Source organism: Elephas maximus, chromosome 2 (assembly GCF_024166365.1).
Source record: "Elephas maximus indicus isolate mEleMax1 chromosome 2, mEleMax1 primary haplotype, whole genome shotgun sequence".
Classification (NCBI taxonomy): Eukaryota; Metazoa; Chordata; class Mammalia; order Proboscidea; family Elephantidae; genus Elephas; species Elephas maximus.
The window spans coordinates 49,405,211-49,416,933 of NC_064820.1; the positions used below are offsets into that span (position 1 = coordinate 49,405,211).

At 39.3% G+C, this 11,723-nt stretch overlaps 1 protein-coding gene across 1 annotated transcript in view; it reads left to right on the plus strand.

Moving 5' to 3' along the window:
- The window catches only part of LOC126062205 (uncharacterized), a 30,208-nt gene extending 20,146 nt beyond the window's left edge, over positions 1 to 10,062 (plus strand). Inside the window, exon 4 of the mRNA XM_049859438.1 lies at positions 9,275 to 10,062. The gene's annotated coding sequence lies outside the window, so the exon portion shown is untranslated. The remainder of the gene's footprint in view (positions 1 to 9,274) is intronic.
- Positions 10,063 to 11,723: the final 1,661 nt, after the last annotated feature.

An 11,723-nucleotide genomic window follows, 5' to 3' on the forward strand; every position in this document is an offset into this window, starting at 1 on the left:
CTTGTCCTGTCTTATTAGCCGATTGAAATAAGACACTGATTACAATGGAAACAGAAAGTGGCTAGTTTATTATCTGCGCATACAAGGAGTGCATGGGATCTAGTGACCTTAAGGCCCCGTGCTCGCTGACTAAGGGGGCTGGGGAGTTTTTTGTTTCCAACGGCATCGGAGGGGGTTGGGTTTGTTACCCGGAATTGCTGTTGTCTCCCTTCTTGATAGGGGGATGGGTCGAAATTTCTGGGCAACCATCATTTGGAGCTGGAACTTTTGAATCACTTGAAATGACTCTACCCTTCAGGGGAGAAGGCATCAACTCATTAAGGCATACATCAAGACACATAAGCTTATCTAGAGAGAGGAACAACACAAGTAAAAGTTAAAATAGAAATTAGTAAAATGGCTAGAGCAAAAAACAATTCTTAATACTTTTATGGTACTTATTTTTATGATACTTATTTACTGGTCTTTGTTTCATCTATTGAATAGCCGCTTAAGTCTTTTCACTGGTTCATACTTTTTTTTAAAAAAGGCAAAAGTGGGAAGTAGACAAGCAAGTTGTTAGAGTCATGTCTTTTCAAGTCTTACGAATATTACAAGGTATAAAATGAGCAAAGCCATTGAAAGTGTCACCCTTTCACAAATTGGCTAGAACCTGTGATCTTATGTTCTGAATTATCTTTTTTTTAATGATCATTGGTACAGGTTTCAGTAACGACAGTCAGGAGGGTCTTCATTGGTCCAACAAATTTCTATTTACTAGGTGTTAACAGAAAAGGATAAGAGTGGAAGGTCTTTTGTGTTCTGGCTTCTGTGAAAGTTTCCCTACAAGACTTTTTCTAAGATGATTCTATCTATTGTCTTTATACCTCAGGGCCCAGTTGATGTGTCCTTGTGAGGCCAGCTCTAGCTGGGTCCCATTCTCTATGCTCAAGGACAGGAAATAATGACTCTAATATTATTACTTAAATCATTTCTTCTTTTTGGTCAGAGACTGGAGATACCACATCGATGAGTAATACCTGGACTTAGTCAAGCTCCTAGATGGTGACCTTGGCAGGTTCTTTAAAGTCAGGGTGCTGGTTTTCCACCAGGATCTTAAGAGCGAAGTTCTCATTAATTGTATTGTTGAAGTGAGCAGACTCAATGTACATCAACATTTTAGCCCGAGGCCGCCTTTTGTCTTTAAGGTGTGTAAGACCATAGGATAAATTTTTATTATGCCTAATATTATCAGGATGTAGATTAAGAATATTACTTGTAGTAGTACAGATAAATCTGGTGTTTGTAAGGGTGTTATAATGTGTGACCAAGTAGCTTGCTATCCAGTGTTATGTATATCCTGTTCTATTTCTCCTGTGTTATTTATTTAAAAGTAACAAGAGGTAGTTGCTACAGCACATATTATACTTTCTTGGATCAATAAATAAAAATTTAAGGCTATTTTGTTATCTCATGTCAACTTGGCTTAATGAGGTAGAGATCACTGTTGTGTTTTTATGTCACTAACAACATCACTATGTCTGTTATTTATCACATAGTGATTGATAAATTTCTTAAAAAGATTCCTCCAATTCAAATATACCATTAAAAAAAAAAAAAGGAATTAAATTTACCAACCATACCTTGAGTGTTCGACCAGTGGGCTTTCTTCTGACTCTCGTTTTACAAAGGATAACAAATTAACATTACCTTTCTAGTATTTACTACAAATATCTGAAGATAATTTTAAAGTTCTCAAAGTGTATTCATTGCCCAGATTAGCTAGGAATCTAAACAAGAGATTGTCTATGTAAATTCACTATTAGTTGGAAAGGGATCATCTAAATTTGTTTAGTTGGATCTACCACACAAAAACATATCATTTATAAAGAACACAAAGTTTGTCTAGAGAAAACAGAAGGCATAGAAAAATTTATATATGACAAACAAGTTTCTATTAAAGAATACATGATTAGCAAGATAATACAGGGATGGACTTCTGCTGGAGCTCTCTAGTTAATCTGTCTAAAACATATTAAGTGTTTTCCCTGAGGGCAAGCTGTGTCTCATTGGTTTACTTAAGTCATGGGTCACTTTCTCAAAAGAGAAGTAGAATTTAAGACAAAATGGGGTCCGAGTCATGAGGTTGACCTCTGAGATCCTGATTTCTTTAAGTTACATAATTTTCTATACAGCAAGAGGGTAAGAGTTTGATTACAAGCATTAGACAGGTATTTCACACAACACTGTCTTGAAAACTGATTAAACCAATTACTGATTTGCCTTAAATATAACTCTATTTGCTGCTCTTTGGAGTCAGTTTCTCAAAACAGACAATTTTTCAAAAAAAAAAAAAAAGCACAATGCCCAGAGCAAAATGGTCTTGTTAGCTTATATGGACCATTGTTTGACTACTAGTGGCTTTAGGAATCAGTTTTTTTCTCAAAGCTCAAGGTTTAAAAAGACACCCAAAGGTGATGGCCTATGGAGGTTGTCCCAACCTCTATGAAAGTCAGAAATCTGGATTTTAGGAAAATTATATACAGTCTTTAATAGTTCCCTCTTTGGATCAGGATCTTGTAGTAGAATCTTTTATTAAAAATGTTTAATAAATGGTAATTGGGCATAATCTGGTTTTTAAGATCTCAGGCACCATACAGTAAATCAGGAGGTAGAATAGAAACACTAACACTAGGCCAATTGTCTGAAATAATCAATGAAACCATGACTCTAAGGTCTTTGAACCAGGGAAACAAATCTCATAAGGTGTTTGTTTACACGTAAGTAGCATCAGTAGCTGTTTTTCATGTGTCTCAGTAACAACTACATTCTCTCAAACCTAAGATTGTGTATTAATATAAACACAGCAACATTTATCTATTAAGGAACAAACTATTCTTTGAGAGAACTAATAGAAAATCTGATGTTATTCTAATTTGTAAAATCATAGCTCAAATTTTAGACACTTTTCTAGTTATGATATTTATAACTTTGCTAAGTTCACCAAAAGGAACTTGTAATTCAAGAGTTAAAATAATTCAACCCATTAAGTAGATAATTTAGGAGAAAAGAGGAAAATGATTTCTTATATCTAGAATGTAGGACTTTAAAGCATTATTTCCATAAAGACAGACTTTAACATATCAGAAATATTTTTACATAAAACCCATAGTATTGTTTCGTTTTCTCAGTCTTACGTAGTTTAACTTCTGTTGCGGGTGATTCTGGATCAGCTTCTGTATAGAGTTCTGGAAATCTTGATTGAGTCTAGTCAGTCTTTTTTGCAGGTTCAATACAGTCCATATTTTTTGTTGAGATATTCTGGCCAAATGTTTTCAGAAAATCAGCAAAGTAGAAATTTATCTGTAGATGACAATTTATTATGGCCATGATTAATTTATAAACGTAACTCTTAATAGTCAAAGACCTGATAGAAATTAATTACAACCGTAATATAAAGGCCAAGTAAAATCAGTTAAAAAAAAAAACACTTTAGATAAAATATTTTTAAATATACCCACTAATAACCATATTTTTAAAGAACTTCAGGCATAACACATAATAATCTTGAGACATAAAACCATATAGTCAGTATATACTAAGAATATACCAAGATTATCAGGTCTCTAAATACCTGAATAGTAATTAAAAAAATAACTTCATAGGTAAATGATTTGAATTCTCCAGTAAAACTATTGGCTTTGATGATGTTAGATTCAAAAAATAAATTTTGAATCAAGTTAGCAATAAATAATAAAATTATGACATAATATTATGCATTTGTTGTCTAATATTAGGCAAAAACATCAGAGGAAATACTAACATATAAATAAATTTTAACCCAAAGAGAAAGAATCAGTACTTCTCTTGATTTTAACAACAGGTTCCATGTATTTTATAACATGTTAAATAAACCTTTTCAGCACTTTTATAAAAATTTTGTGGCTTTCCATGAAGTTTCAAACTTGTCAAGAGTTTATCATAAGTTACTGTGAAACAATACTTATTTCACCAAAGATCTCAAAATAAAAACCTTAGCTTTTTTTCTTCTTAAAGCCATGTGGCTTGGTTTCTGACTCAGGTATCTTATTCTAATGAGATCGAACGTTTGTTTTAGAGGCAGTTTACATAAATAAACTCTAACTCAGAAATGAAAGAAAATTTTGTTATTTTAACAGCGAGAAACCTAATTCTTTGTTTTATGTGCTATAAAAGCTCTTAAAAATCTCATAAATTAAATCATTAAACTTCAGACAGATAAAACTTTTGACCATATCAAATAAATTTCTTTTTAATAAACTTCTTAAAAGTTGTTTTTGTTGTATATCTCTTATAGTACACCCCTTTAAATGGCAAAAATGAACTCATGAGCTGACCCAAATATACACACACATATATCCTTTCTCTTGTGGTATAAAAAGCAAAAGTATATAAGCTTAAGTTAAGACTAATATCTATTAACTCAAAGATTTCATCAACTGGCTTTGGAAATTACAAAGTTTCTGTTTAATTGCCCAATTCATTGATATGGATATAACCTTTTAAGTCTCTGGCTAGGGTTGGAAACATTTCTGTAGGCCAATTTGTGTATGTCATTCTGATTTTTATTTGACCTTTGTGGCTGAGGGCTGGGGGCTGAGGAGGCCTGATTTTGTCCCGCCCTACCTACCTTTTAAATCCAGGTAGAAGACACGATTAGGTCCTCCTGACTCATTTACATATGTTTAAGTGCACCCAGGCATTTTGAAAGGCAAAACAATTTTTCTCTTTATCTCAGAGTAAACTTGGCAGGTCGGTTCTATTAGCCAAGAGGTTTTTAACCCTATACTTCTTTCAGTTTTTGAAGCTTTTCTTTTAGCATAATAGGAATTTATCTGTCTCATGCACTGCAGCCAAGAGTTTTCTCAGCTCTGGGAGAGAACCTCCTTTTAAAATCTTAACACTGTGCCCAGGGCGTTCTCTGTATTGTGATTCAGATCCTAGTGTAGACTGAAAATCTGTTTTCGCCATGTATCTCTCTTTTTTTTTTTCCTAAGAGAGGAAAATTAAAAAAAAAAAAACTTTAAGGCCACGAAGGGACTCTCAAGCTTATTTTCTTGGGCTATTTTCACACCGAGACTTAAATCTACAACCCACAGCTAGGGTTGGTAATTCTTGAGATTACAGTCTTCTCAGGGGTGAAAAAAAAACACCCGTTTCTACATGGAAAAGAAAGAGGAAATAAAATACGGAGAACAAAAAGAGCAGAGTGGATACTACGATGAGAAAGAGGAGAATGTTCCAAAAAATTGCAGAGGGACTTGAACCCCCCAAACCGCCAATGGGGTGAGAAAATTTTTTTAATGGGGTGAGGGCCCCTTAATTAGGAAAGAGTGGGTCCCAGTGGGCCACAACCCCTATTTCCCTCGTTTTTATGGGGTCTGGTCTTAGGACTGCGCTTGGCCACCCTCTTCTTGCCTAATTCCCGAGACCAGTGGAACAACCTGGTTGAGAGCGCTTACCTGAAGTTAGAGGCCTCTCCCGCCCAGTTTCTGTTCCCGAGCTGAGGTGGGGATGCAGCCTTCCTTGTCCCGAGCGGGAATCACGGTAACCGCCCAAGACTCCTTACTGACCAAATGAGATCGGGGCGCGCCTTAAAGGGTATCAGGGGTCCCGATACCCAACGCCCAGGTTTCACAGTCAGCCGTCCAGGCGGAAGTCGTCAGAATTTGTAACCTAATGCCACTCGGTTCTTGTCTTATTAGCTGATTGAAATAAGAGGGACACTGATTGCAATGGAAACAGAAAGTGGCAAGTTTATTATCTGCGCATACAAGGAGCGCGTGGGATCTAGTGACCTTAAGGCCAGCTGCTCGCTGACTATGGGTGCTGGGGAGCTTTGTTTCCAATGGCCTCAGGGGGTTGGGTTTGGTACCCGGAATTTTCTGCCTTTAGCCCTCCCATGCCTATATTTGGGGGTGGGGTCAGTTGAAGGATGTGATTTCAATCTGTGCATGCTTCAAGGTGTAACTAGGGCCAGTCAGCAGATGAGCCACTACCTGCTGCGACTTCCTGCTCAAAACAAGCTTGTGGTTAGCAAGACAAAGAGAAGGGGGAAGGGGTGTTGACTGGGATTTCCAATGTGGCTGAGCAGCCTGTTTCATCTTTGAGAACCGATGTCCCTGTGGCTTTTACAGAGGATTTACCACCCGTGGGTTTTGGACCTACCATGGCCAGCAGAAACTTTCTCCCTGTCTGGAGTTCGCTGCCCTGGAGTCCTCCCCCATCGCCAGACCTCTGGGCCACCACAGGCTGAGATACCTCCACAATTCAAGGAGAGGTGTACCTTCTCTCTTCTCGGGTCCATCCCAGGGGCTCAGTCCTTAGGGAGATGGAACCAGGGCCTGAGTAATTCAAGCCCCACGTTGGGCACCAAAAATTTGTTACCTAATTAGGGTCCGTGCCCTGGACCAGTCGAGCCAATGAAACATACTCCAAGTCAGAAAGAGTGAGAAAGTTTATTAAGGAGATGTATATATCACTGGGGACCCAGCAGCAACACAGGCTGTCTCAGTGGAGTCCCAAAGAGCAATTTTACATTAGAGCTTATATAGAATCTTACAAGGGTCACAAGTGTCTTTGCAGTCCCCTTCCAGACATTTCTTTATTAGGCTAAAGAGGCTCTGATTTTCCTGTGGGGGCTGTAGGACACAGGTAGTCAGGACAGAACAAAAGGTTATTTGCATCAGTTTAAAACAAAGAACAAAGCCCTTAACATTTGGTCAAAACAAAGTCATTAACAGAGGTATGTGAAGGAGGCAGGCAGAGGAAGAACAACTTATAGGTTTATCATGGCCTTAGTTATGTTAAGCTCTCAGTTGCCCATTTTGAAAAAGAAAACATGCTGGGAAGTATTAGGGTCACATCATCAACAAATCATATCCTCATGTTGGGGGTTGCAGCATCCAGCAACTTGCCAGGGAAAAGGATGGAGGACAGCTCTTTGCCTGGGGAGGTAAGAAAAGACTTCTTTGTACTGTGTCATTGGGCCAAGGAGTAGGTAGATAATATCTAAGTATAAACCAAGCTCTGTGTTCTCTGCTTTTACTCTGTCAAAACCCCTTCTCTAAGCCCTGTGGCAGAGACAGTGAAGAGGCTGGCATTTCAAATGTCTCAACCTACTCTGAGGTTTTAATGATGTTAGAGAATAAAGGGTTTTGTTTTACACAGTGAAAAATATGTTTAAAATCTCTGGCCATTTTAAATTCAGTAATCTCTAAAGTGATTAATGATAAGTACACTTTATGAATTATTACCATCTTCTACCCTAGCCATGTTTTAAATATCCCTTTTCTAAAACCTTTTCACAAACCTTAAAACAATGGAACAATGTGAGATTGAGAGTCTTTATCTCTTCACATCAAATGGCAGGAAAACACGAGAGCAGAATCCGTTTATCCTAATGCTTTCAATTATTGATCAAAATCAAGTTCCTTCATTCTTGAGAGGAAATCCCTTTCTCTGTTCCACCTTCCACCCTTCACTTTTTGTTGTCGTTAGAGACCACCGAGTTGATGCCCACTCGTGGTGACCCCATGTGTGCAGAGTAGAGCTACTCCATAGGGTTTTAAAGGCTGTGACCTTTTGGAAGCTGATCATCAAGGCCTTACTTTGTCCCTCTTGTTTTCTCACTCTTAAGTCAATAAGACAATTGGAGGGGTGGGAAGAGGTCTCAATTTTCCATCACAAATTAGGTTCTTTCACTGATGGAGATGCATAGTGAGAGCTCCTCTGTGGAATCCTGAAAGGTGGGGGGAGGGTAGTGGCCAAGGGCTATGAGAGAAGCTGATGCTGGGAATGTAACTATTGAAAAATCCAAGTGGGGAAATACCAAAACAAAGCCAAACCCAGTGCCATTGAGTTGATTCCGACTCATAGCGACCCTATAGTGGGGAAATAAAAAAAAAAAAAAAAACTAGTGGGTAAATAGTCTCTGTTTTATAGGTAGATATAGAGGTTAAGATAACATAGTTACCTACAGGATAGAAATGGAACGGAGTAGAGGACATTTGGATAAAAGTTAGACTTCTCTAAATATAATTTGTAGATTTAGTTGAGAAAACTGTTTAATACATTACATGTTAATAAAACAACTTTTAAAGTAATTCCTTAAAAATTGAAACCAAACTGAACAAAAAAGATCCTAAATATGTAACAAGTTGCTGTCATAACCACTATCACAGAGGAATTATTCAAGTGATTTTAAAACAGTACTTTTTGCTACTTCTATTGAGTGAGATATACCTGTTAAACATCTAAACGGATCAATTAATGAAAAGACTTTTACGTTTGGGGGCGGGGGTGTGTGAAATTTCGTTGAGAAACATTCCCTCACAATCCATATAACCAGTAACGGCAAATCTTGTTGCGCTATCATTGACCAAATGAGGGAGAAACCTCCAGGCTGACATTTGATCCACAGACTTGGAACTTGCCAGCCTCTACAACAGGTAAGCCATTTCCTTGAGATAAATCTCTTTCTCTCTCTCTCTCTGTACAGGTGCATGCTTCCCTGGTTTTGCTCCTCCAGAGAACCCAGCCTAAGACACCAACCTAATTACTCCTTTTAATTATTCCTTTACTCATTTTGATACCTGATACATATGCTTAGGGACCTGGTTCTCAATCCAGCTCCAGCATGAGCTAGCTCTGTGATCTTGGACTATGATCTAAACTTGCTGAATTGCATCTCTAAAACCCAGCAATGGCTGTCTATATGCTAAGAGAATTAGAGTGCCTGCCCTAGAAAGAGACTTTCCACAGTGAATAGAAATTGCCAGTAGGTGACCCCTCAGCCCAAGGACATTCCTTCCCCTTGCCACTGCCTGATTCATTCATTATAAGCATCCCCTCTCTGAGGGAGTTTCAATAATGCAGACCAGATGATCCAATTTTCATCTTAATCCTGTCAGGCTCTGAAGCAATTTGCAAGGCAAATAGGTGTCAATCCCCACCCATGTTAGATTGGAGTGTGGTATGAGAGCCCTGGTGGTGCAGTGGTTAAAGCACTCAGCTGCTAACCGAAAAGTCAGGTTCAAACCCACCAGCCCTCTCCCCAGGACAAACGTGGCAGTCTACTTTGGTAAAGATTTACAGCATTGGAAACTCTATGAGGCAGCTCTACTTTGCCCTATAGAGTCACTGTGGCTTGGAATTGACTCTATGGCAATGAGTTGGGTTTTGGTTTTATACCAGAGAACACTACAAAAACCTAGTCAGTATTCGACTAAATCATTTCCTTCGTTTCCTACACCAGCTACATGGCTTGGCCTGCCCGGGAATGTGACGCTATGGAGCTCCCTCGCTCGACCTTAGATGAGCTGTCTTGGAGACTGGCGTGTCCAGAGCCTGACATACCCTCAGGACTGAATCAGGCTTGGGCCCTGGATAACTTCGATGCACTAAGCCACCACTCCTGTGATGGTTGCCAGTTTTGCCAGGATGTAAGCTATGGGTGCTCGCTGGCTGCTGGGCTGGGCATCCCTGCGGCACAGAGACCTTGCCAGAGTCCAGAGAGGCCAAAAACGCTGCAGAGACCCGCCTGCCCTGGGGCCAATATCTGAAACTGAGAAGGAGCTACAATCACCTCCAGAAGAAGCAGATGTTACCGACAGTGCATCCCAATGGGGCATGACCAGCCAGAAGATGCCAGCGGAGGTGGACAGACACAAACCCAAGGCACCTCGGGGTACCCTGGCTGCTGCTGGAAGAGGCTGAAAACCAAGCCTGAACAGCAGGGAGAAGCCTGGAAAGTTGTGCATTAGCTACCCTAGCCTTGTTCAGGGCCCACAACACCACCCCCTTCAACCTATGCCCCGGAAGAAGCCCGAGACACCACTGTGGAGGCCCTCATACTGTCCCTGTTGTCAGTTACGCTGTGCTGCAACCTGCTCACCTAGGAGTCCTGAGGTCTGTGTGTAGAGAGCATTCCTCACGTTCTTCCTCTTCTGAAGGTCTTAAAGGATTTTCAGTTAGGAAACTACTTCATGGAATCAATAATATGCTAAAGAACCTTTCTTTTAGATATACTTAGAATTGTCCTGGTTCTTGCCTTATTGAAATACTATGCACTGATTAAAGCCTCTTTTCTTATTCTCTGTCTCTAGAATTGATTTCCAGTGGGTGGAATCAAGATTAGGATTGGCATACAGGTGGGACTGGGGCAGGAAGGAGGCCTGGTGGTACAGTGGTTAAGTGACACAGCTGCTAACCAAAAATCCGGCAGCAAATCTACCAGCCCCTCCTTGGAAACCCTATAGGACAGTTATTCTCTGTCCTCTAGGGTAGCTATGGGTCAGAATCGACTCTGCCAATGAGTTTGGTTTTTGGTGGGGCAGGAAGGGGAGCAGGGACCTAGGTGAGAACTGGAGGCAGACCTGGAGGGGCCCTTGGCAAGGCCTTGGTTTTACTAGGGTAAAAAGGGACAGCTGGACCTTGCGCTGGAGTTGCCTTCAAACTGAGTGCACTGGCAAAGCTGAGGCCACCTGGCAGAGAGCAGTTACCAGTAATTGCTCCTTGGATGGTCTGAAGGTTACATTACTTAGCATGGGGGTGTGTTATTTCTGTTACAGCAGCAGTAGGTAACTAAGAACAAATGGTAAAGGAAATTTAATCACTTTTCCTTCTCAAATTAACTCAAGTTTTCAAAACTGTGAATTTTCAAGTTGAAAAATTTCAAACATTGAAATTTCATATAAGTGGATAAACCCTCACAATCCAAGATAACCACTGCTAATGGTTTGAATCGTGCACTTCTAGATATTTTTCTATACATATGCTAATATCAGTATATTTTCAACCAGATTACTGTCATAAGGCTTGATTTTTAAAATTTTTATATATCTCCACTAACTTTGGGTCAGCATGTATTTATTTCATATTGTTTAATTGCTGCAAAGTACTTCGTTTTCCAGATGAACCAAAAAAAATTTTTTTTTTTTACATTTTATTTTGAAATAATTTTAGACTGATCAGTTACAAAAACAGTAGACACTGTTCTGGGTACCCTTCACTTAGCTTCCTTAGTTTCCGCCAATGACATAATCTTACATAATATAGTACTTTATCAAATCCAGGAAATTGACTTTGGCATAATACTGTTAACTAGATTACAGACTATTTGGATTTCATCAGTTTTATATGCACTTATTTTTGGAGGGAGTGAAGTACAATTATGAAATTTTTTACGTCTTTACATTCATGTAACAACCACCACATAATTAGGACAGAAATGTTCCATCACTGTCATGTAGGATTTAATCTTAGAAAATTAATAGAGAGATACTCAGGTTTGCAGTGTATAAACTAGTTTATTTCAAGGCAGTCATGCAAGGCACTCGAGTAAGACCTCACAACATTCCTTTAGAACTGGAGAATCAGAATTAACAATTACAATGTTGGTACAACGGTAGAGTCCAAATCTTTAGACTTCAGGCTCCTATCTTTAAGGAGAGGTCTCAGGAGGAAGGCTTAACTACCACTCAAACTTGGCAGCGGTCCATCATGGGTGGGGTCCGAGGTCAGTGGTGGTGGACAGAATCTAAGGTCTATCTCTGCCTTCTCTCACTGAGTGAGCAGAAATTTGGGGCTTCTATGTGAATTTATCACCTTGGTTTCACAAGGGCCAGTGTGACCCCAAAGACTAGTATGTTATATCTTTTGTCCAGGGCTTTTTTTTTTTTTTTAGGGAGTAGTGAGATGATGTA